We start from the raw sequence: 27820 nt of genomic DNA, 5'->3' as shown, positions 1-27820 counted from the left end.
TGCCACAGAAGGCAGTGGAGGCAAATTCACTGGATGTATTCAAGAGAGAGTTAGATATAGCTCTTCGGGCTAATGGAATCAAGGGATATGGGGAAAATGCAGGAACAGGGTACTGATTCTGGATGATCAGCCATGATCATCCACAATGTGCTTTAAACTTATAATTTCTCATCATCAACATAGAACATTTCACTTTCATGATTAGGAATTTACTCCGGTTAACATAATTGTCTTCGACCACCCCGGGCCGCGGTGTTTGAGCCGGCCCGTTTGCGGGGTTCGGTGAGCCGCGGGACTGTTTGTACCATCGCACGGTGGGGTATCGCCTCAGCGCAGAGGGAGAAGAGGAGGGAAGAGACTGCAGCCCTAAGATTTTTGCCTCCACCACAGTGAGGAGGTGCTTGGAGGACTCACTGTGGTGGATGTTAATTTGTGTTTATTGTTGTTTATTATTGTATTATTGTATGTATGACTGCAGGCACGAAATTTCGTTCAGACTGTAAGGTCTGAATGACAATAAAGGTAATTCTAATTCTAATTCTAATAATTAGTATAGGATAGAATAAGAGCAGGCCATACAATGTCTCGCTCTTCAAACATTCAATAAGATCACAACTGACCAACCCCACCTCCTTCAATTTCCTTGACATTAAGAGTCAAGAGTGTTTTATTGTCATGTGTCCCAGACAGAACAATGAAATTCTTACTTGCTGCAGCACAACAGAATATGCATAGTGCGATATGACAAATGAGAGAGAAAATAAATGCTCAGTATGTGTATATACACACACACACACACAACATACCCATTATACACACACACACACGCACATGCATATCTGACAATCTTTCGCCACAATACACTCGACAACTCTGCAGACCACCCAAGTAGATGGTTACAAACATTTTGAACGCCCTTGATGAAGAATTTTTTTCTCACCTAATGCTGAATCACTGATCCCTATTTCAAGCTGCAGTTCTAGACACCATTGGCAAATAAATAATCTACCTATCAGGCATCTAAACTTTTCCATGTTTCATATCAAATCTGTGCCTGCAAGTATTATAAATGGCATCAGCCCTTCCAGATCCAGATTGCACATTTAAAAGCCTGCTTACTACTATTAATTTAGATTTTATTCAAACGATGTTACAATAATGACACTATTAACATGATTCATGTTAACTAACACAGTAACCAGTTATACCATCTTCCACAGCATCAGGAATCATTTCGAAAGAATACATTTGAAATATTAATTAATCTGAAACCACAACTGAGAAGGCCTACGATTTTCACAAGAATCTATGCAGCATTAAGATAACGAACATTTCCGAAACATTTTACTTACTAGTGAAGAGATGGCCATAGAAATCTAAAAGCTAAATGGTGTAGATGCTGGAAATTTGAGATTAAAAACAGGATATCCTATCCCACTGCCGTGTTCTGGTTCACGCTTCCATGTCCACCCAAGTTAAGTTGGGATTTACTTGTACCAATTTTGGATACTGCATCCAAAAGTCATGGTCCATTTTCTTCTACATTGAAGAAACCATGCATTGATATGGGTAATGCAGAAAACTGCTGTATGTCTGCAAAGCCTCCAGGGTGTGGTAATAAAAACGAAACCTTTTAAGTTAACACCTCAATGCTTTTACAATAGAAATTTCAATCCCCATTAAATTGTCATATCTGTCCTTCCACATTGTTCCAATGAAGCTCAAAGAACATCATCTATATTACTAAAAGTAAGACCTTGACCGCTTTTGACTCACTGCGATGTGATTTCCGAGAGAACGCCGCCACTTACGGCCGTCATTTTTGGCCATCTCGCTCAGAGCCCCCCTCCGCCAGACTGGACTGGAGGATTTTCCCATCGATGAAAAATCTGAGAGATATTAATGTTTTTAAAATTTTCACCATTCTCTCTTCTGCCTCTGCTGGTGGGAGGGAGGAGGGACTATAAAACCCGGAACTGGTGTGCCTCACTCAATCTCTGCAAGATGGAGGAAACGAGAGGGTCACGAATCTCTGAGCTCTGAATAACACTGAACACATGTCTACTCAACTGTGATTGCCCTTAATGTGGTTTGAAAATGAAAATATGGTTGGTTTGAAGTAATAAGGCACTACAAATGGTTGTTTGGTGGGATTTGGGTTGAAGTAAAAAGGCACTGCAAATGATTGTTTGGGGGGGGTTTGGGTTTAAGTGAAAAGGCACTGCAAAGGGTTGTTTGGGGGTTTTGGGTTGAAGTGAAAAGGCTCTGCGAAGGGTTGCTTGGGGGGTTTGGGTTGAAATGAAAAGGCACTGCCGATGGTTGTTTGGGGGTTTTAGGTTGAAGTAAAAAGGCACTGCAAATGGTTGCTTGTCTAAACTTGACAACTTCCTGTTTGCACTGTATTGATTTTAGATAAAACGCTACCATTTACGGCTGTGATTTTTGGCCATCTTACTCAGTCCCCCTCTGCTCATCAGGTGCAGAGGATTCTTCCCATCAATGAAAAAGAAGTGTTATTAGTGTTTAAAAAATGTTGAGAATCTCTCTCCTGTCAATCATGCCATGAAGGCCACACCTATTCTGGTGGGAGGGGGAGGGATTATAAAACCCGGAAGTGTGAGCGTGGCAGTCTCTACATGATGGGGGAGGGAAAGGTCATGACTGTCTGAGCTGTGAATCAACTGAATGTCTACTGAACTGTGAGTGTGGTGTTTTGCGTGGTTTTATGGTGGTTTCACCCTGTTTGAAATGGTATGAAGCTGCATTTGAATGTGGTGGCCTTGCACCGTGCTTGAAGTGGTATGAAACTGCACTTGAATTTGGTGGCCTTGCACCCTGCTTGAAGTGGTAGGAAACTGAACCTGAATATGGTGGCCTTGCACCCTGCTTGAAGTGGTATGAAACTGCACTTGAATTTTTATGGCCTTGCACCCTGCTTGAAATGGTAGGAAAATGGATTTGAATTTGGTGGCCTTGAACTCTGCTTGAAATGGAATTTCAAGGAATAGCCGTGAGTCAACTGCCAGCCCACCAGCCGTGAGTGAGCTGCCAGCACATCAGGCTTGAAGGTCTGAGCTGCCACCCCAAGAATCCATTTGGCCCACAATGTCTATACTAGCCCTCTGGAGACCAGTAGTCCCTGCAGCCAACAACACCCATACCAGCGCTCCAGAAAGCCCCCCACTGGCCACCAATATTGGAATTAGTGGAGAGGTGGAATATTGCGTTGGGACCAGCCCTCCCATGTGAACATGGGCCCACTTAGTCTAGTCACATTTTATGAGCCAGCACATCACATATTTCAGTATAACAGTATAAGGCAATTAACAACGCCAGGCTTCTATCTTGTGTTTCCAGCATTCATTATTTTTATTCTCTGGTAATTATGCCTTTCATTTGTCTCCTCTAGTTGCATCTCCTCCAGACATACTTTGTTATTTATTGCCCTTTACCACCATCATTTAGCTGGCATCATCATCACCCGTAATATTCAATCTTCATCATATCACTGACTATCCTTTTAGGTCTCTCTGCAATTTAAAAATGTACTAATTCTTCCCAGTTCTAACATCTTTAGCCTGAAGTGTTAGTTCAACATAGGGAAGCTGATTTTGAAATGTAATACTAAACCTTGGAGGATTAGAATTAGAAGTTGAAGACCAAAAATAATTGAAAGCTGGGAATCCATTGCTGTCCACACCCACCCACCTCCCCCCCCCTCCCCCCCCCCCCCTATCATCCAACACCCCCCCTCCCCCCCCCCCCCCCCCCCCCCCCCCCCCCACTGCCATCCACACCCCCCCCCCCCCCCCCCCCCCCCCCCCCCATCCAACACCCACTCGCCCTCCTCTCCTGTGATTTTACATTTATTCACCTTATAGAGATTTATAACATCGCGGTTTAGTACCAAGATTAATACTTTTGTAAACAAAAAACATGACTGACTGGGGTTAAATGTATAAGTGTTTTATTGGCAACACCTTCAAAAGCAATTAAAATCATTTTTGCGTAGCTGTATATGTTGTAGAAACATTGAGGTGTTAACTTAAAGGCTTTCATGTTTTAATTAAAGTGAGCAGTACACCTATATTTTTTATTTAGAACATTCTCGAAATGTTGCACAGGAAGATAAATATCACCTTGTTCTTTTACACGTTGAACTTGGAATTTCCTCTATTTTCTTTACAAAGCTCATTAGATAATTGTAGATGGCTGTTTGCATTTGGCTGGATTACTAAATGAAAACTGGTTTGAGCTGGATAAAACGAGAGCAAGCTTGTTCCAAATCCATTCCTTCTTTTCAAGCCAATTACCACAGAATTCCCACGACTGAATACCATTAAGCTATGTGGTCTCATTTGCTTCTACATCACTAATAGGCACAAGTAAGTAACCTCTCTTTTCATGAAAAATATTTGACTTTTGGTTGCAATGTAAACAATTTAAATGCAAAATTAAGATATTTTGATGAAACCGGCAGATTACATCCAGTTTTAAATCTGTAAGGGTTCTGGTGTCAAAAACTACAGAACATGGAAGTAATGAATAACAATTAATAATCTAATCATTGGAGAAATTAGTCCCTTTTCCCTTTTGGTGGATTCATTAATGAAATGTAATTCTCTGCCCCATTTAATGAGTCCTACAGCAGAGAAACAAAGCCTTCGGATAAACTCATTCATGCTGATCTAAATGCTACCTGAGCAAGTGTCAAATGCTTGACCAGATTGTTTTTGCACTACTCGTACAGGATGTCCAAGTGATCTTCAAGAGAGTCAGGTCTTCTGAAATTAGTTTTAGTTTAGTTTAGAGATACAAAGTGGAAACACTCCCTTTGACCAACCAGGACTGCACCAACCAGCGATCCCTGCACATAGACATTATCCTATACACATTAGGGACAATTTACATTTTTATACCTGGCCAATTAGCCTACAAACCTGTGTGTCTTTGGAGTGTGGGAGGAAACCGAAGATCTCGAAGAAAACCTACACAGGTCACAGAGAGAACGGACAAACTCCATACAGACAAATACCCGTCGTCAGGATCGAACCAGTGTCTCTGGCGCTGTAAGACAGTAGCTCTACCGCTACACCATCGTGCCGCCACAAATTCATGTGCAAGACTTAATTTATGATTTTTAAAGTCAGGCGCAAGTACTCAACAGATGCTGTACAACACGTTGCTTTAGGCACCACATTAACCATCTTGGCTTCTCCACTCTCCTTACTCACTCGAATCTCAACCCCTCTGAACATACAGCCCTCCACTCACTCAGCAACAATCCCTACATTGTTATTAATCCTGCCCAAAATGGAGGTGGTGTTGAAGTCTGATGGACTGACCTCTACCATGCTGAGGCCAGGCACCAGCTCTTGGCCACTTCCTCATACCAACTCCTTGACTACAATGCCACAGTTAAACACCGAGCCATCATCTACCAGAATGCCTCAGATCTCATCACCCCTGGCTATCTCCCCTCCACAGCCTCCAACATTGTTCCCCAGTCCTGCACTGCCCACTTGTATCTCCTTCCCAAAATCCACAAACTGGACTGCTCTGCCCGCTCCTGCCTGCCCCACAGAATTAATCTCCAAATACCATCCTGTCCACCACCCATGTCTAGTCCCTTCCAACATACCTCTGAGACACCTCACACAGCCTTCAATCACTGTTATTTTCTGGGCCCCCCTATTGCCTCATCTTTACATCTCCATCCCCCACCAGAAATGTCTCATGGCCCCACCAGTTCTTCCTTGAACAGAGACTCAATCAATTTCCCTCTGCGAACACTATCCTCCACATGGCAGAACTTGTCCTCACCCTCAACAATTTCTCTTTCAACTCCTCTCAATTTCTTCACGTTAAAAGTGTAGTCATGGGCACTCATGGGGGACTCACCTCTGCCCTGCCTTTTTGTTGGTTACGTCAAACAATCCTCAGTCCAAACGCACACTGGCACCATCCCCCAACTCTTTCTCCACCAGATCGACGACTACATCGGGGCAGCCTCCTGCACCCATGCAGAGCTCGCTAATTTAATTAACTTTACCACTACCTTCCACCCCTCCCTCAAATTTGTTTGGATTATCTCGGACACCACTCTCCCCCTTTCTTGATCTCTGTCACCACAGGGCAGTCGATCAATTAAAGTCCACTACAAACCTACCAATCCCCATATTGATCTGCTGCACTACACCTTCTCCCACCCTGCCTCTTGCAAAGACGCTATCCCCGACTTCCATTTCTCCGTCTCCACCACATCTGCTCACAAGATGAGGTTTTTTTTATTTTCAGACATCCGAGATGTCCTTCTTCTTTAGTGAACATGGTTCCACCCCTGCTGTAATTAATGATTCTCTCACCCATGTCCTGTTCATCTGCTCTCACTTCCCCTCCACCTACATGGACCAAGAAAAGCATACTCCTGGTGCCCACCTTTCACCCCACTGCATCTAACACATCATTATCCTACATATCCGTCACCTTGAACATGACCCCATCACCAGTCACTTCCCATTTCTATCCCTTTCTGCCTTCCACAGAGAATGCTCTCCCCACAGCTCCTTTATTCACTCATCCCTTCCCACCCAAACCACACCTTTACCAAGTACCAATCGTGGACTTGGCAACCATTTCACTGAACACATGCGCTTGGTCCACCAAGGTTTACTGGGTCTTCTGGTTGTGAATCATTTCAACTCCTCTTTCCCTTCAATACCGATCTTCCTGTCCTGGGCCTCCTCCAATTTGCAATGCCATACACAAACTGGAGGAAAAGCACTTCATAATCCGCTCGGGTAGTTTACAACCCAACAGGGCGAACAATGAATTCTCCAATTTTTAGGTAGCCCCCACCCCGATTTCTGCCCTGTACCCCACTCACACCCATTTCTCCCCTCCCTCTCGCACATATATTTCTTGCTGTAACTTCACAATTTGCAAATCTTCAATCCTTTTGTGATGACACCTCCTGTCTTTACCTCTGGCCTTTGTCCAACCTCCTGCCTAACAACCCCCACCACCCTTCACATGTATCCACCTATACTTGTCCTGTCCCACCATCCCTGCTCGCTTCCCCCTCCCCTCCCCCCACACCCCAATCAATCTGAAGAAGGCTCCAACCCGAAATATCACCTGTCCACATTCTCCAGAGATGCTGTCTGACCCACTCAGTTACTCCAGCACTTTGTGAATTTTCCTTGTAAACCAGCATTTGCAGTTCCTTGTTTCAACATTGCTTCACTGTGTCTCTTTGCATTTTTAGTCTAATACAACCGCTCTCTTTTTACAATAGCAAATCTTTCTTACATTATACTTGTTGAAACAAATTTGCATAACAGAGCTGTTTAAAAAAATGTTTAAATACCAAATGTTGATATTTTTAGAAATGTAGCAGGAACCATAAAAATTAAAGCATGGAGTGCTTTGCCACTAAAGCAGATGGTTTTACAGGGAAAATGGATAAGTATCTGAAGCAGAGAAAAAACTCCCAACTACAAGGTAACAGAGCTGTGGGAATTTAGCAAAGATTCTAAGATTGCAAAGTGCCTATACAGACATGCTTGGCATAGGGCCCTCCTCTGTGGTTTGATTGTAGCTACACAATGAGTATTAACAAGTGCCAATAGTGAAAGAGATGGCAAGAGACAACAAAACTATTGTGGTTGTAAAGTTCATTTGCATTTGAAACAATTAATGATTGATTTCATCCACAAATCTCCATAATTACGTACAAGTCCTAAAGATAAATACCTATTTTAAAAATATCGCACAAAAGATAATTTACATCAAAAAGCAAAGGCACTCACTGATCCTCATGTGACGACCAAATAGACAGACGACTTCGCTTCAGAGAGAAAAAGGAATTTGCATATACTTAAAAAATATAGATGAAATGTCATCAGCAATAAAGGCCAGAAATAATCGGATAAAAAGTGCAAAGGAAAAGGTGGGGACATAGATGGAAGAAAAATTGTGATCAGACAAACAAGGCATCACATTGTATAAAAGCCTCTGAAGGATGCCAAAAATGTGAGCAAGCACAGAGCATAACAAATAGATATCCCAACAAGGTATCAGCAACGAGAAAAACAGACAATGTTTGGTTAAACAGAGTCCAATATGATTCAGTGAAATAGGTAACAAGTAAAAGGACAAGGGAGCCAAGGAAACAATGACGTCGATCAGCAAACCTCCCATGCCATTCCTCACAATTAGTCAGGGAACATACTGCATCCATCGTTGCTTGTTCCGAATAAAAGTTACAGCACAAAGGAACAATACTTTATCATCATTACTTTTTTGCATATCATTCATTTGTTCTATATCTCTCATTTCCCTTTCCCGTGACCCTCAGTCTGAAGAAGGGTCTCGACCCAAAACGTCACCCATTCCTTCTCTCCAGAGATGCTACCTGTCCCGCTGAGTTACAGTGCCCTGCATAATGTTTGCGACAAAGACCCATTATTTATTGATTTACATCTGTACTCCACAATTTGAGATGCGTAATAGAAAAAAAATCACATGGTTAAAGTGCACAGTCGGATTTTAATAAAGACCATTTTTATACACTTTGGTTTCACCATGTGGAAATTACAGCTGTGTTTATACATAGTCCCCCCCCCATTTCAGGGCACCACAATGTTTGGGACACATGGCTTCACGGGTGTTTGTAATTGCTCAGGTGTGTTTAAATGCCTCCTTAATGTAGGAATAAGAGAGCTCGCAGCATCTATTCTTTCCTCCAGTCTTTCCATCACCTTTGGAATCTTTTATCGCTGTTTATCAACATGAGGACCAAAGTTGTGCCAATGAAAGTCAATTAAGCCATTATGAGTGAGAAACAAGAATAAAATTGTTAGAGACATCAACCAAACCTTAGGCTTACCAAAATCAACTGTTTGGAACATCATTAAGAAGGGAGAGCACTGGTGACCTTACTAATCACAAAGGGACTGGCAGGCCAAGGAAGACCTCCACAGCTGATGACAGAAAAATTCTCTCTATAATAAAGAAAACCCCCCAAACACCTGTCTGACAGATCAGAAACACTCTTCAGGTGTGGATTTGTCAATGACCACTGTCGGCAGAAGACATCATGAACAGAAATACAGAGGCTACACTGCAAGATGCAAACCACTGGTTAGCTGCAAAAATAGGATGGCCGGGTTACAGTTTGCCAATCAGTACTTAAAACACCAACCACAGTTCTGGAAAAGGTCTTGTGGACAGATGAGACAAAGATTAACTTATATCAGAGTGATGGCAAGGGCAAAGTATGGAGGAGAGAAGGAACTGCCCAAGATCCAAAGCATACCACCTCATCTGTGAAACATGGTGGTGGGGGTGTTATGGCCTGGGCATGTACGGCTGCTGAAGGTACTGGCTCACTTATCTTCATTGATGATACAACTGCTTATGGTAGTAGCATAATGAATTCTGAAGTGTATAGACACATCCTATCTGCTCAAGTTCAAACAAATGCCTCAAAACTCATTGGCCATCAGATCATTCTACAGCTAGACAATGATCCCAAACATGCTGCTAAAGCAACAAAGGAGTTTTTCAATGCTAAATAATAGTCAATTCTTGTGTGGCCAAGTCAATCACCCGATCTGAACCGAATTGAGCATGCCTTTTACATGTTGAAGAGAAAACTGAAGGAGACTAGACCCCAAGCCAAGCACAAGCTAAAGATGGTTGCAATACAGGCCTGGCAGAATATCACCAGAGAAGACACCCAGCATCTGATGATGTCCATGAATCGCAGACGTCAAGCAGTCATTGCATGCAAAGGATAAGCACCAAAATACTAAACAGGACTACTTTCATTTACATGACATTGCTGTGTCCCAAACATTATGGTGCCTTTAAAGCTGGCAGAGTAATAAGGACCCAGATATGATTCTCACCACAGCTGCTCACTGTCTGAAGTTTGTGCATTCTCCCCATGATTTCATTGCTTTTCACTGTGTGGTCCAACTTTCTCCCATATTCCACTGGCATGCTGTAGATTAACTGGCTACTGCAAATTATTGCTTTGTGTTGGTAGTTGAAAAAAATATCAAAGGGCGTTGACAAACTGTTTGCAAGGGAACTGGGAAATTAGTTTAGTTTAATTTATCATTGTCACATGGACCAAGGTTCAGCAAAAGGTTTTTCGGGAGATTGGGGATAGTGATTAATGGGATTGCTCCCTTGAAAATCCAACGGAATAAATGGCCACCTTCTATGTCTTAGAACATGAAGCATGGTGGATCGCATCACCGTTTCCACACAATCAGAGGTATTAACATTTCTAACTAAAGAAATGTATGCAAGTGCATTACATTTTTGGATTGTGATTTACTTTTGCTGCAGTACTCTTCCTGAAGATTTTTTTGATTGCAGATGCTTTACTTTCAGCCAAAACTGAGGAAGTAGGAGCGGTAAAGCAAAGGAGCTAAAACTAGTTCAATGGAAATTGGTGAGGATTTAGAATTCAACCCTTAATGATCACCTAACAGGATAACTTGCCCATTCAAAGGTAAACTTAAGCTAATCGTATTACAGATTTTTTTTTCAAATCAGTTTCATCAGTAACTGAACTTTTCTTGCCAAAAATAACAATATAAAATCAATAAATAAACATATGTTGCAATGAAATAAACTAACCCACAAGCCAACAAGAAATAAACAAACCACTTATCACTGATATTCTGTGGAAAGACAACCACAGGAACCCAAACCACCAAAACATTGGTTATACACGAGGCAGGGAATTAATTGGATTTTAAAATATTGAACTTAAAAAAAAAAAGTTTTTTTAATATTATCTATTGAGCACTGTATTTACTAACGTGAAGTGCTGCCGTAAGTGAAAATTGAGTTGTTCCATTTTGGTACACATGACAATAAAACACTCTTGACTCTTGCACAAATGTTGTGCAGGACAGTCACTTGGTATTCTGTCAAACATGACTCACATTGTCACCTCCCAAACTATCTATGTAATGTGCTACAGGATTCTGATAAATGCATTCTTCCAGTCTCGTGGACCTACCCCTAACAATATTCAAGAAAGTTGTCAGCATCCAGGATAAAACATCCTCTTGAAAGGCATTGATTGTCCACTCCAAACCTCCCCCCCCCCCCCTCCCCCCCTTTAATACTGATGGTGAAACATATTTACAAAATATTGATATGGTCTGATGTGCCATTAATATTGAAATATCTGGAATCAATCTCAAAATAAGAATTTAGTCATACAGGACCCAGAGAGTGGTCAATCTTTGGAATTTCTTTCCCAACATGAATGCAGAGGCACTTGGGTTTAGTCAAGATAGTAACTTAAAGCTGTTTCAGGAATAAAGGGAACCAAGGGATACAAGACAACAGTGTCTGAGACGGGCCGGGAAAATCATTAAGGACCTCTCTCACCCTAACCATGGACTATTTGACCTCCTCCCATCAGGGAGGCGGTACAGGAGCCTTAGGTCTCGTACAAGCAGGCTGAGGAACAGCTTTTTCCAAAATACCATTACCCTGCTGAATTCACAGTCCCGACGCTAGCTATCTTTTATACCCTTTTATCTGTATATATTTATTTGCCTATGTACTAGTTTAATTCATCCACATTGTACATATTGTTTTAACCAGTAGTTTTACTGCTTTGCACTCTGATTAGATGCTAAACTACATTTTGTTGTACCTGTACTCATATTTGTGCAATGACAATAAAGTTGAATCTAATCTAATCTAAAGATTAGTGCAGGAAGATACCCAAAATAAATCATCAGCCATGATTTCATGCATGGAGGAGTGCGCATCCTCCTCTATCCTGTGTTCTTTGGATCAACTTACAAGATGCATATACAGTAATTTACCAAAAGTTCGCTTGACAACATCTCCCAACCATGCAAACTCTAACACCAAGAATGATAATGGCAGCAGGCGAACAACAACACCACCAACCCTCACAAAAACACTAAGGGTTTAGAAATATACTGCAATGCTTCCAATCATCAAATTTCTCGATTCATTAAATGACAGCAGCGTGAAATTATTCCACTCACTTGGCAGTTCATGATGGTAGCTCACCACCTCATGGAGGTTTGTAGGTTCATTAAATCCTGGCTTTGTTAGCGATGCAGAGATATCAGGTACATATTTAAAAAAACCCTTCTTCACATCACCAGCCAGCCAACCCTACCTTCAATTGCTTGGCTAAACTTAGGGTACAACCAATCAACAGCTTAACGTTTACAGCTTGCTTCAATACGTGTTCCAAAATGAAGGAAAGTTTGAAAAACTGCTTCATTATTTATTTATAATTTAGGGATATATTTTGAAGGAATATTTGAAAGATAAAAGGCTAGTTGTTATAGAATCCATATTAATGATCTGGGGTAATGGATTAATTGTGCAGTATCAAAGCTTGCTGACGATGCAAAGCTATTTGGCAGTGTGGGCTTTTAGCAGAATGCAAAGCAGCCTCAGCAGAATATGAATAAGTGAATCAGCAAAGACATTGTAGATCATGGAAAAATGTTAGGTCATCAAAAATGATAGGAAAAATAGAAAGGCTTTTTTTTTTTTTTTTAAAGATGGTGAACAAGTGAAAGATGCGGTGATAAGAGGGTCTGGGTGTCTTTGCACATGAATCCAGGCAAGTGCAAGATGTTACACTTTGGGAGTACAAATGTAAGAAGAATGTGTATATAGTTACTTTTCAGCATTAATATTCTGAATGATCTGATATGTCTTGGCATCCAAGTCCATAGCTCCCTAAAAGCAGCAACCCAAGTAGGTAGAGTGGTAAAGATGCAACATGGTATCCTGATCAGAATCCCATTCGCCAAGACACCGAGTACAAGAGCCAGAAACACACATTTTCACTTCCATAACATTACATTTGCAGTATTGTATGCAGCTTTGCAGAGGATGCTGACTGGATTCATGGCAAGGTTATACTGTGAGGTTGAGGAAAACTTGGATTATTTTTACGGGAGCATCGGAGGCTGAGGGGACACTTTATAGAAGTTTAGTTTAGAGATACAGCGTGGAAACAGGTCCTTCGGCCCACCGAGTCCGCACCAACCGATCCCCGCACATTAACACCACCCTACATACACTCGGGACAATTTAGTTCAAGTTCAAGTGAGTTTATTGTCATGTGTCCCTGTATAGGACAATTAAATTCTTGCTTTGCTTAAGCACACAGAAAATAGTAGGCATTTACTACAAAACAGATAAATGTGTCCATATACCATGATATAAATATATACACACATGAATAAATAAACTGGTAAAGTGCAAATAGCAGAAAGTGGTTATTAATAATCAGAGTTTTGTCCGAGCCAGGTTTAATAGTCTGATGGCTGTGGGGAAGTAGCTATTCCTGAACCTGGTTGTTGCAGTCTTCAGGCTCCTGTACCTTCTATCTGAAGGTAGCAGGGAGATGAGTGTGTGGCCAGGATGGTGTGGGTCTTTGATGATACTGTCGGCCTTTTTGAGGCACGACTGCGATAAATCCCCTCGATGGAAGGAAGGTCAGAGCTGATGATGGACTGGGCAGTGTTTACTACTTTTTGTAGTCTTTTCCTCTCCAGGGCGCTCAAATTGCCGAACCAAGACACGATGCAACCGGTCAGCACTCTCTACTGTGCACCTGTAGAAGTTAGAGAGAGTCTTCCTTGACAAACCGACTCTCCGTAATCTTCTCAGGAAGTAGAGGCGCGGAAATTTACACTGATACTAAGCCAATTAACCTACAAACCTGTATGTCTTTGGTGTGTGGGAGGAAACGGAAGATCTCGGAGAAAACCCACTTGGCCACGGGGAGAACGTACAAACTCCGTACATACAGCACCCGTAGTCGGGATCGGACCCGGGTCTCTGGCACTGCAAGCGCTGTAAGGCAGCAACTCTATCGCTGCACCACCATGCCCTGTATATCCATATGAAATTATGAGAGGCATAGATGGGACATACAGTTAGAACCTTTTTCCCCTTGGGTGGAAATGTCAAATACCACAGGGCATAGCTTTAAGGTGAGAGGGGTACATTTAAAGGGGAAGTTTTTGTTTTTCCACACAGGGAGTAGTAGATGCCTAGAACTCGTTGCCAGGGGTGGTGTTGGATTCAGATACAATGGTGGCATACGAGAAGCTTTTAGATAGGCACGTGAATATTCAAGGCATGGAATCATGAGCAGGCAGAAGGGATTAATTTAATTGTGGGATGACAGACTTGTTTTTGCACTCTACTGCTCTGTTTATGAAATTTCACATCCAAAAAATCTAATAATTAGAAAACAAACTGTATGCTGGCCTTTATTGTAGGAAGATTTACATACAAAATTAGAAACATCTAGCTCCAGTCAGATGGAAACACTGGTTGAAACATTATGTACAGATGTGGTCTACCAACCCAAGATTGCATACACATAAGAGTCATGATAGCCAGTTAACAGGCCCTTCCACCAAACTTGACCAAGATGTCCTATCTAGCCTAGTTCCATTTACCCATATTTGGCCCACATTCCTCCAAACCTTTCCTATCCATGTGCTGTTCAAGTGCCTTTTAAATGCTGTTTAGTACCTGCCTCAACTTTCTCCTCCGACAGCTTGTTCCATGTACCCACCACTTCTGAGTGAAATTTGTAAAATTAAACTATCAATTGAAAAGTAACCACTCAAATATTGGCCCGATAAATGGTAACAATTATGTGCAAATTTGTGATCACATTGCACACATGTCCAAAAACAGAATTCTTGACCTTGCTGACTGAGATCTGTCAGTGAATCAGTCAGTGAGCCCTGCTGCATGACTCCATTTGGAATTGGCACTCATGCACAAACATTTATGCTGGGAATGCTGCTTACAGATCCTGCCTGGAGTTAGATGTGGTGCAGGATTCACAACTAATTTATTGGCACATAAATGTTTCAGCCACAAGATGCAACTAATATGTTCGTTTTTGTTTCATTAGTGGTTTGGACTATAAAATGTAAAGTCTTTTGATTATGATTTTGTCATAATTTTTAATATATTTTTTAAGTTTTGTTTTTGATTTTTCCGTGAATGCTTCTGAATGGCAGATACATTTGTTTGGATTGAAGAAAGGCAACAGATTTCAAAGACGGAAAAGCTTTGAGGGTTAACTTTGCCATCTGTCATAGGTTTTCTCAGCTGTTTTTGAGCTAGATTTCTAGTCCACCTGTTACATATGCAAGGACTTGAGGCATGCAGGCTCCTGGCATTTAGCATAAGGATTTGCCTATCATCGAGTTCAGTCTTCTAGATGTGAATCAGGACAATGCATGACTAATATGTATCTTAATGGCTGCACAGATGGCAATTCATAGGAGCAAAATCTGAGCCATCGTGTTTCAAACTATTAATCCGGGATGTGGCAAGGTCAAACTGGATTACAGTTTTTTCTGGTGCTATTAATCTTCCTATTAAACAAAGATGATAAAATGCTCAATTCAGCAATCAATGGTATTTCTAAATGTATAAACAATATTTGGCAGTATTGTGAAGAGTATTCTGATAAGTTACAACAGGGTCTGCACAGACTGGTGGAATGGGCAGATACATGGCCGAGTATGTTTAATGCAGAGAAATGTGAGAATGCATTTATGTTAGCAGAATGAAGTGAACCTATACAAAGTAACGGTTACACTTCACAAAGGGTTGCAGCAGCAGCAGAGGTGCACAAAGCAACAGGGCAGATTGAGAAATGGCAAAAAGTATAAAAGCAGGGAGGTTATGCTGAACCATTATAACAACACTAGTCGATCCTCAAATACAGTATTACATCCAATTGTGAGAGGATGAGGAGGAATTAGGGTAGGAATCAGAAAAGAGAACAGATTTTGGGATGCGTGACTACAGTTACAAGGGCAGGTTACAGAGTTTTGATTAAAGAGAAAGCTGAATAAAGATTTAGTAAGTATATAAAATTACACGGGGTCTGCCCGGTGGAAGGCAGTTTCCTTCGGAAGGAGTCGAGCACCAGACGTCACAGATATAAAAGAGGGGATGAAAATTGGGAGCGACAAACATATATTTTTTTCAGGCCGCACGTATCAGGAATATGGAATATACTGCCTGCAGGTGAATTAATGTAGTTTGATGTGAACTTGATAAGTTTATTGTGGAGAAAATTTGCAAGGTCATACAAAAGGCACTGATGGTTGCAACTCAAATGTCTGTGATAGAAAGTAAGTGTAGATATGATCAGCTAAATGGACTTATATCATGCTGTAATCACTCCATGTTAAATTATTATATTGAAATAAGATTCTTATGAACCAGATTATTCTTGGTAGGAAGAATACAAGATCTGGAAATCTACAATAAATGCCCATTAATCTGTATTTGTTGAGACAAGCCGGCTGTCCAGCTTTTCTTCCAGTGCTGCCAATGTTTACCTGTGAAAAAAGTTGCTCAGTTTACTCACATCAATTTGTGATGATTTATAATGTCTGTAACTTCAGTAGCTTGTGTAACATTACTAAGTAACTGTGCCCAATAACTATGTGCTATGGCTGTGAAAAGCAAAGTTATTACATTTATGCATGCCTATTTAAGTGTGTGTCCTTAATTTGAATTTGGATTATATCACCTACTGAAATTGTGACCTGTAGTGTTCAGTGCATTATGTAACTTGTTTCATCCTTGATCAGTTGGTAAAATGAAAGATGGCTCACCTTGTCAAAGTTTGGTACAATATATGATTCAGTGAGGCGAGTAAAATTTCAATCAACTCTGCATTGGGAGGAAAAGCTTAATTTAGTTCTGTAATGGTTTAGTTTAGTTTAGAGACAGAGTGGAAACAGGCCCTTCAGCTCACCGAGTCTGCACCGACCAGCGATCCCCGCACATTAACACTATCCTACACATATTAGGGACAATTTACATGTAAACCAAGCCAATTAACCTACAAACCTCTAGGTCTTTGGAGTGTGGGAGGAAACCAGTGCACCCGGAGAAAACCCACGCAGTCACTGGGAGACCATCCAATCTCCGTACAGACAGCAACTCTACCGCTGTGCCACTGCGCCACCCATTAAAAAGTTAATTTAAAAATACATGGATTTGTTTCATTTCAATTAGTGCAAAATGTCACAAATATTCAAACATGCTTGTCCATATTGGTCAGCTTTAACATATATGGTGAACATATATAAAGAGCTCCATCCTCTACGATTGATTTTCTTGTCTAAAACAATTCAACGATCTGAGCAATTAATGCTATTGGTGTGACTTGGAACTCCAAGCCGTGTATTGGCAACTGAGTGTAATATTCATCTCACACCCACCTGAAATATGGAAAATCACTTAGCAAGATTACATATTTTGTGCTTGCAACATGTTATATTTGGGGAGACCATGTTATAATCTTAGCAGATTCATCAGAATGGACAAGGGTCCCTGAATATAAAAAATCTCCATATTAGTGAAAATTTGAAAGAATCTCCTTTCAGAAAATGCTGTTTCATTATGTTGTGTATTTGGAAGTTCTAATTTGCAGCTTTATTTATTCTCTGGTTTGTGTGCTCCTGTAATTGACGTGTGCTGTGTGTTTCTAACCAACAATTCATAATGACCTTGCAACAGTGTATGCAGGTGCATGGAATAAGTGGTGCGAGCTACACTTGATTGGTCACCCATCCTGTTCAATAAGGAAGAATTGACCTTCAACCAAAGGACATAGAACTTTTTATTTCTTAAATTTATTATAACTAAAACCTGTTTTGGGATAGGTTATACAAATAACTGTATATATGCCACAATGTTATGTGACATTTTGCCAAGGACTGCTCTCACCCCAACCACAGACTGTTTACCCTCCTACAATCCGGGAGGCGCTACAGGTCTCTCCGTTGCCAGACCAGCAGGTCCAGGAACAGCTTCTTCCCTGCGGCTGTTACACTACTCAACACTGTACCTCGGTGATTACCAATCACCCCCACCTCCCACCAGGAAAAAATCCTATGACTGTATGCACGTAAATAGATTTCTTTATTGCTCATATTTATGTCGCTTTTCTAGGGAGATGCTAACTGCAGTTCGTTGTCTCTGTACTGTACACTGCACAATGACAATAAAGTTGAATCTGAATCTGAATTTTGTATGTGTAAATTTGCTTGTATAACTATTGATACACTTGTTGCTCCTGATGAATATGCTAGATCTGCAGTGCTGCAAATGTAATCCTCTGGATGAAACACAAAACTCACACCTCATTTTGTTGCTCGACTGAGAGCAGAAGTTGCAAAAGATCAGAATGCTATGATTGTACAATCGTGATGGAATTCCGACTGCCCTAGCCGCCAAAATCAAAACAAGAAATAATAATTTATTTAACAGCTATCAGTTGAACATGCCCTGTGTAAAATGCCTGAAGTACTTCCATTACTTGTCTTAGCATTTAAGGAAATTTACTTTAGAATGCTTGGAAACAGTATCTTGAAAAACATTTTTTGTTCCAATTTAACAGCATTAAAATGCTCCAACTACAGTTTAGAAATTTCATTAAATATATTTTAAAAAATCAAAACTCTTCACGAGTACAAAAATCTATGGAAATCCTGCTTTGATTTAAAAGTTAACGCCGCTGTGGAATTCTTTGTTGCTCTCTACATTCCTCACCCTGGCCTCCCATCTCTGCTTTCAAAGTTCCACTTTTGGTAAAAGACTTAATTTATTTAGAATTATGCAACATTTCTGATTCATAGCAACAGTAATCAAAAATAATCTAAAGCAAGTGGGTAATCTAAAATATGCATATTATAGGTGATATATACATGCAAAACACAATATATTTTACAGCTGCTAAAGTCCATCTTCAAGGCAACATTCATAACTTTCTCTACAATTTGAAACTTCAAATACTGATCCAGAATTATTATTCTGAGGGTTGAAGTGTCTAAATGTAATTAACTAAACAGATTTCAATCTGTCTGAATTTAACTCATTGGGATAAATAGGCAAGAACAGAAAAGCAAGACAGGCAGCATCTGTGCGGTAAGAAACACCCTCAGCTCGATGACCACAGTGGAGCTCAAGCACATTTCATTTGTAGGTTACAGTTAAGAACCACAAAGCATTTTAAGATTGCATGAATATTATAAAATCTGGTGTGTGACATATAGTTATTTTAAGTAGATAAATGTCATGCTAATTTTATGGCAAATGCAGTTGTAAAACAATTTCCAGGAATTTAGATCAGATTAGTTTATTGTCTTTTTCGTCAGGATGCAATGAAAATTTCTAGTTCAGAGTAAACAAATGGAACACAATACGACAATTGGAAAAACAGCAGAATGGTGCTCAGATTGTAGTGCAAACTATAGAGGTCGTATAAAATATTTAAACGCAACAATCAAATAGCCAAATGAGGTGGAGCTAAGAGTAAACGGCAGTACCTCCAGAGAGGGTGTGTGCAAGAAGTGAATCTACAATTTAAACAGTCTGCAATTTTCTTGCTTCAGTAGGTAGAAGCAAAGAAGGCAATGGCCAGCATGTAAGCATCCGAGATTATGTTTTCAGCCATCTTGATGCACATGAAGATGGACTGGATAGAGGGAAGTAACGAGCAGTGTTGTGTAGGAAGGAACTGCAGATGCTGGTTTAAACAGAAGATAGACACAAAAAGCTGGAGTAAATCAGCGGGACAGGCAGCATCTCTGGAGAGAAGGAATGGGTGACGTTTGGAATGGGAAAATTCACCCATTCCTTCTCTCCAGAGATGCTGCCTGTCCCACTGAGTTACTCCAGCTTTTTGTGTCTACGAGCTGTGATGGACTGGTCACTACTCTCTCTGAGTTCAAGCAGCCAAGAGTGGAAATGTTACCGTGCCAGGCTGACATGTATCCTGTCAGAGTACTCCCTATAGCTCATCTATCAGTCCGAGACAATCCCTGTGGATATGCTGTATCTTTTCAGGCACCAAGTAAATATGCTGATGAGTTTTCTTGATCACTGCAGCAGTGTGAAGGGATCAGGTTAGGCTGCTGGTGGTATGGATGACAAGAAACTTGAAGCTGTCGACCATCTCTACAGCAGCATCTTTGATAAGGATAAGGTTGTAATAAAATATCAGATCATCCAGGAAAAAAAGCTCATTATTTTGTTCACATCATCTTTCTTGAAAGGTGCATAGCAGTGGCAGATCACTTGTGCAGTTTAATGTGCAGAATGATGAAGCTCAATAAGTTGTGGTGATTGTGCAAGCTCAGAAGTGGAAAGATTAGAATGTGGCAATCAGGAATCGGAGAAGTCAAATATTTTGATGCATGGCTCATATAAATCTATTGGTGAAAGATCCATAGCTGATTGTAGGAAATCTAACCCGTTAACTGGTAACATTGACGTTATATTTTGTCTTGTTTGATACTGGAGATTAATGTAGGAACAAGGAAGCTCCACACACTTTGTTTCTTTATCAGGAACTGGAAAATATTAAATCAATGAGGGGAACAGCTGTCTATAGATGAATAGACAAAATCATTGAGAGAAAAAGTAAATTGAAAAGTTACAGGATCTCAATGACTAAGTTTTAATATTGATGCAAATCTCTCGTGTGGAATCGAATAAAGATGCAATACAAAACCTGCTCATTATAACTGAACCAGATTAAATGGCAGCCTTAAATAAAAGGTTTCACTAGTAAAATTTAGTGGAAGACTACCCGATTTCCTCCAGAATTGGTTTCAAGCATCTTACAATGCGCAAAAATAGATTTGGAAGCCTCTATCCAATTCCCATTAATTGTTCAATTCATGAAACTCCCTCAAAATACTCTTTTATAAACAGCTAACTAGACATCCATTTCAAGAATTCAATGGACTGGAAAAGGAAATGCCATAATAATGTAATCAGGGTGTTGAGACAGATAATGGAACGGCAGGGACAGACAATTGTTCTAATTATATTTTTAATAAATGTTACTTTTATCCATTAGCAGCAAGTGAATTTGCTTTATGTTATTGATTGCATTTAATACTTCTTCACTCGGCAAAATTTATAAAAACTGACATTCCAAAGGGAATTTTTATTAAATTTGGAACGCAATCAATAATCGACGAGAAGGGAAATATATTAATTTTCTTGCAGCATAATCACACTGCAACAAGCTATGTATATTTTTAATTACTATGTAATATATGGTAATGTATTGTAACCTGACAAAAGTTTAAATGATATCACCAGACTTGAATCTAGTTTCTTCAGTTTATCCTGGTCAGATCAAGATTAATATTTGGACCCTTGAAATACATTTTATTTTTCAGCGTATGTTCGTAATGGGGAAAAGCACATGGCCCAATGTGTGGCAAATAGTGCATACTTCAGCTGTTAAACAAATATGCTTTACAAGATATGAAAGTTTATCCAAACTCCTCATTCTTTGAAAACTCAACTTTAAACACGACTCAACACTGACCATTATTAACACACTCAATCTACGCCACCTTTTAATAAATTGTAGCAGATCCTTCAACTTAAGTTAGATTCCATATCCAATTATTCTCTTAGAAGAAAATACTAGTCATCACGCCTTTGATAAACATATGGTGGTGTAGCAGTAGAGCTACTGCCTTACAGTGCCAGAAACCCAGGTTTGATCCCGACTACGGGTGCTTATCTGTACGGAATTTGTACGTTCTCCCCGTGACCTGCGTGGGTTTTCTCCTTGACCTTGGGTTTCCTCCCACACCCCACAGACGTACAGGTTTGTAGGTTAATTGGCTTGGCATAATTGTATAAATGTAAGATTGTCCCTAGTGTGTGTAGGGTGGTGTTAATGTACGGGGATTGCTGGTCGGCGAGGACTCGGTGGGCCGAAGGGCCTGTTTCTGCACTGTATCTCTAAACTAAAATGAGGCCTGTACAGCTCTTAAGGATATAGAATTCCAAAGATGCACAACTCTCTTGCCTTTATTCTAAATGGCTGAACATTTATCTTGAGACAGTCTCCCCATGTTTAGATATCTGTATGAGCTGTTATGCAACGACTTTGATAAATCAATGTGGGCCTTATCTCAATCTTGATAAGGTTACTGTTGTCCCTATGTTTTCCCTTTATTGGTTCTTGGGGGCTTTGTGATCAATATTGTATCTCTTGGTGATATCAAGATGAAGGGCCCCGGTTCCAGGACTGGTCAGAAGTGTATCTTAATTAACAATAAGCCTTTTGAACCTAGATCAACTTCCGCTGTTGTGTCAAAAAACAGAGGTCAGCAATAAACCTTTGGACTGGATAGTCAATATCCATCACAATGCACATCTCACTGTTACCATCAGGCAGGAGCTACAGAACTGCAGATGCTGGTTTAAATCGAAGATGGGCACAAATAGCTGGAGTAACTCAGCGGGTCATACAGCATCTCTGCAGTAAAGGAATATGTGACATTTTGGGTCGAGACCCTTACTCAGAAACCTGAAGTCAGGTTCAATAACAGCTATCTTCCTCCAACATCAGGTTCTTGAGCCAACTCATATGAGGAAAGATTGGAAACAATGGGCTTGTATTCACTGGAATTTAGAATGAGAGGGGATCTTATAGAAACGCATAAAATTATAAAAGGACTGGACAAGCTAGATGCAGGAAAAATGTTCTCAATGATGGGGAGTCCAGAACCAGGGGCCACAGTCTAAGAATAAAGGGGAGGCCACTTAAAACTGAGATGTTAAAAAAAAAATTCACCCAGAGAGTTGTGAATTTGTGGAATTCTCTGCCACAGAAGGCAGTGGAGGCCAATTCACTGGATGAATTTAAAAGAGAGTTAGATAGAGCTCTAGGGGCTAGCGGAATCAAGGGATATGGGGAGAAGGCAGGCACGGGTTTACTGATTGTGGATGATCAGCCATGATCACAACAACGAATGGTGGTGCAGGCTCGAAGGGCCAAATGGCCTCCTCATGCACCTATTTTCTATGTTTCGTTCCTACACAACTGTGTTCCTGAACCAACCTACCCAACTCTACCTCAGCAACGGAATACTACAGACCACTTCTTGCACCACCATAGGCTTGTTTTCGAATTGTGTTTGCACAAGATTGTATTTTATGTGTTGCCTGCGTCTATGTGTCGGTGATGCTGCGGCATGCAAGATCTACCTCACTATATTTGTATGTATCACAATAAACATGGGCTGATTTGATTTGATGATGAAAAGAACTGCACCGACATATGATCTGTAAAATTACTAGATCGATACAAGAGTGGGTAGGTGCTGAAGGTCAGGTCAGAATTTTAACTATAAAGGGGTTTGTAGAGGAAATGGCACATTTAGTAGTAGGTTAGTTTAATCCTGGGTAGAGCAAACTAATAGTATCTGAACGCAGTCTGGGACGTCACAGGTAATTCCATTAAGAACTAACATTACATGTTGATATGCATTTTAGGAAAATATCAAGGGGATGGTCACCGCTGAGGATAGTGCATGATGCAGAATAGCATGCAAGGCAAACGCTGCATTTCCAGCTACAATATCCCTTCCAGTAGTGCGGAGAGCGGTAGAAATATTGTCATTGAACTTGACGTTGTTTTATTTAATGAGTCATGCGACTGTAGCGACTAATGCGTGGGGCCACCGAGGAATCATTTAGAAATGGTTCATGCTGCAGTCTCCCCTCATCATACATCGAATATCTCAGCAATGGAAACTAATAATAAATAATAATAACATCAATGTGATCATCACACTACAGCACTGCAATTCAGGTGGAAAAAAATAACTGCACGCTTCCCTCCGCCCGATGTCTAATCCGCGATAAATTGCGGATTTCTGGATCCGGCAGGATCATTATCCGCCGTTGTCAGAGGGCCGCAAACACACAAACCCCTCCAATGAGTTTGCAAGATCAGTATCCAGCTCGAAAGTTGTTTTTTATCTCTGTCTGTGTTTGGTTAGCTGGGCCGCACGGCTTCTCTCGTTCACCGAGGGGAAAGGGGTTGGGATACGAAAAAGCAGGATGTCTTTACCGCCCCTGTGTGTACGCCATTGGAAATGGAGGACAGGGCACACTTCACCATCACAATCCTTTCGCATTGTGCAAACGCGCATTCTCTACCCATTACAAATCCACGCATTTGAGCTGTCCGCGCCGTGTCTTGCCCCACCCCACCCCGGCCCATTAGCTTGCGCGGCGAGCACTGATAACAGAATGCAGACACAGGTTGGACACGGCCAACACCGCATTCGCTGCAGCAATGCGATCCATAATAAAGCATCGCGTTAGCCACCACTCCCCACCTCCTCATTACCAATTCACTATGACAAAATGCGCAAGCATCTGCGTTTTTTCTTTAAAAACACAAACACTTACCTTTAATATAACAGCTAAACGACTGGAACAGAGAATTAATTGAGAGTCAAGGCCAACTTATTTTTTTTTCCCCAACATCTTCAACAGATATGAAATTGTATCTCTCCCCCTCCTCTCTCCCTCCCCCCTCCTCCTTCGAGGGGTTTCAGGCGTCAAAACCGGGCAAGATTACGGCAAGAGAAATGCAAAACTGTTCAGATTCTCGATGGGAATAACATTTGTTGACAGCTGCAGTGTGGGAATAAGAGCCAGTGTACTCAAAGTGGGTTTTTTTACGCGCATTCAACATCTCATTCCGCTTGCAGCGCGGCCACGCCTATTTGCATCTGTACCGTTATAGACTGATAATTCAATGCAGGGGGAAGAAAAATAAACCATTATTTTCATACAAGTCTGAGCTCTGTATCACGGATTGATACAAATCCTAGTTCATTCATCCCTCAGGGACTCCTGCTAAAAGAAACACCCAGCAAAACACATCCGCAACCCGAAACTGAGGTCCGCTGCATGTTAAACCATCCCATCGACTCAGACAAGGGTGTCCGAGACCGAGGACATTCCCAACATCGGGCAATGAAACTCCGTTTCACCTTCAAATTCACATCGGGATATATTTTAATCTCAATTTAAATCAGGAACAATGTCATGCTTTCGACATGCAGCCAAGATTATTTACACAAGCACACAGAACACAACTTGTCCTTCTCACTGCCACCAAAGACACCCACCTACCTTTGCCCAAAGGAGAAGCGAGAAATGTGAAGCAGTGAGAGCCGGAGCCAGGGGTGGAAGAATCCGCACCGTGGAGCAAAAGCTGAGGCACTGATTGACTGGGCGCTGACACAGGCTGGAGGGGAGGGGAGTGGAGGGGAGTGGAGGGCGGGGCTGGGCTGGGCTGGGCTGCGGGAGGCGGGGACAACGCAAACGTCACTTCACTCCATCCAACAAAATAATCCGCTGCACCAGCCGGCAACCCGCACTTGGCCAGACAGAGCCCGCCCGGGCATGGAGAACACGTCCCTGTGGTAATCCAGGAACCGGCCGCCCTGCTACAGCACCGCGGGAAGGATCGCCGGGGCTTGGCCGCCAAGGAAGGCTGCTCTGGAGCGGCGGAGGGATAAGCCGCGCTGCTTGTGGCGGAGGTGTAGCGTGAGGGTTTGCGGCTTGCAGCTGGAGGCCCCCGGGGGGCGATCGACCTGTTATCCGCACTGAGAGACTGCGGGCGGGACAGGGACAGGGGACAGGGGACCGAGGACAGGGGACCGAGGGACAGGGGGACAGGGACAGGGACAGGGACAGGGGGCAGGGACAGGGAACCCGCACTGAGAGACTGCGGGACGGGGACAGGGGACCGGGGACAGGGGACAGGGACTGGGGACAGGGACAGGGACAGGGAACCAGGGACAAGGACAAGGGACAGCCACCAAACAGAACTAAAGGACAAATCCCCAGTAGGGGGAGTGGAAGGATGCCCGCGGCTCCTCTCCCAAATCTCCCCCGTGTTTCACTGTCCAGAAATCAAGGATGTCCCTTGGGGGCTTGTGCCAGGGTTTTGTGAAACTTTGTTTAACAACGTGAAAAATCACAGAAACAGTCATCGCTCACGCAAGCTTCTGAGGACGTGTATCGTTAAATGAATTGATTCGTTCTGAGACTAAGTATCCAGTATGATACCTATCATCCGTGGTTTTTATTTTTCGACGTTTTCCTTCGTGCTAAAATTAGGGGTTTCCGCGACGTCCTATCTCTCTGCTGCTGATAACAAAACAACAGCAACAATGCGTGATTCGGGATGTTGGGGACTGGTGGTGCAGAAATAATAACAGACTTTATCTTATCAAGAGTTTTACGTGGCGTTGGAGACTGTCCACCCAGCCTATTTTGGGTTTATTGAGATAATTGCAAATGTAGACAGTTTCCATAGAGAACAACACATTAGATTCGAAAGCATCTAAGACTGACAATGATAACTGGTGATATCCGGAGACAATGTGAGCTAGTCTCTAAATTGTTCATGGTGTATTTGTAGGTACTATTATGTCAGCTTTCAGCCAATCTAGTGGAGTTGTTCATTTAGTCAGGGTTTTGCTGAATTGGCACCTGAACGATAAAACCGGGTAAGAAGTACAGTACTCCACCCAATGCCGAAACATAGTCGTACAAATTACATTGGTCTGAATAGCGAATGTCTCAAAAATTAATACTAGCAGTATCAGTTAGTATTCCAAGAATTGTACTTTAATCGTAATTAAATATCTCAAACTTAAATCAGTAAACATTATACAGGGCAGAACCTAAATTACAGTGTTCTCATCCTGAGTACAAAGGGACTTGTATCTGATTTAAAGGAAGATGTTCCTTGTATACCTCTTTTGATTCAATGTAATTGCCACCCAAATCCCTTATTTGCAGGATACATTGGCAGGTGACTGCTATGCTCTGCACTGCAAGCTGAGATAATTGTTGTGCCATTACATCAAAGAAAAAAAGTATCATTTTGCAGGATGAAGTGATTTATTTGTGTTCATGAGTTCAACTGTGGTTGAATTTTTAAGTTGAGACAATTTCTTCAATGCTAATATAAAACAAGCACCCAACTATTTCCAAGGTGCATATAACAATATTAAAAGGAACTAATGTGAAGCATGATCAGCATGAAGCTGGTAAGGTTCCCAGCAATCAGAGTTTGTAAAATATGTGATTTTACGGTGCAGGAAAAGGGCACTTTGGGAAAATCTTTCTAAATTGCCATTTACTAACTTGTCTCAGATTGACTATTTTAATATGTAGGAAGGAACTGCAGATGCTGGTTTACACTGAAGATAGACACAAAATGCCGGAGTAACTCAGCTAGACAGGCGGTATGGTATCTCTGGATAGAAAGAATGGGTAATTCTATCCAGGGATGCTGCCTGTCCTGCTGAATTACTTTTGTGTCTATCTTGACTATTTTAATGTTCCCATCTTAATATTGACATTGTTACGTACTGTATACCAAGATACCTGTACCACAAAAAAAGATTTGGTTGGTGCTATCCAGTCAAATCATACTATACAAGAGTACAATCAATCCTTACATAAGTACAACAGGTCGTGTAAAGAGAAAAATATTAGAGTCCAGTATATGGTGTTACAACATACCATTCCAGTTACAGAGAAATTGCAGATTAAAAGAAAGGTTTGCAATGATGTAAGTTGGAAGATCATGAAGGTATCCCAGCTTATGGGAGGACCATCCAGTAGACTAATAAAAGTGGGGAGGTGTTATCTAGTGGTAGGTCGTTTCCAGATTTTATATCTTCTGCCTGACAGGAGATGGGAGAAGACCAAATGATCAGGTGAAAATGGTCCATGATGATGTTGGCTGCTTTCCAAGGCAGTGTGAATTTTAAGTGGACTGATAATGAAGGGAGGGGGGAAGGCTGGTTTGAGTGATGGATTGGGCTACGTCCACAATTCTGCAATTTCTTGTGGCCCTGGGCAGAGCTATTGC

At 41.5% G+C, this 27820-nt stretch overlaps 1 protein-coding gene across 1 annotated transcript in view; it reads right to left on the bottom strand.

Annotated features, from left to right (window-relative positions):
* The window catches only part of LOC129699771 (spectrin beta chain, non-erythrocytic 1-like), a 181261-nt gene extending 156069 nt beyond the window's left edge, over positions 1–25192 (bottom strand). The window contains 1 exon segment of the mRNA XM_055639839.1: positions 25060–25192. The gene's annotated coding sequence lies outside the window, so the exon portion shown is untranslated.
* Between the last annotated feature and the right edge of the window lie 2628 nt (positions 25193–27820).

This window comes from Leucoraja erinacea, chromosome 8 (genome assembly GCF_028641065.1).
Source record: "Leucoraja erinacea ecotype New England chromosome 8, Leri_hhj_1, whole genome shotgun sequence".
NCBI classification, from domain to species: domain Eukaryota; kingdom Metazoa; phylum Chordata; class Chondrichthyes; order Rajiformes; family Rajidae; genus Leucoraja; species Leucoraja erinaceus.
This window is presented reverse-complemented; position numbering and strand designations above follow the sequence as displayed.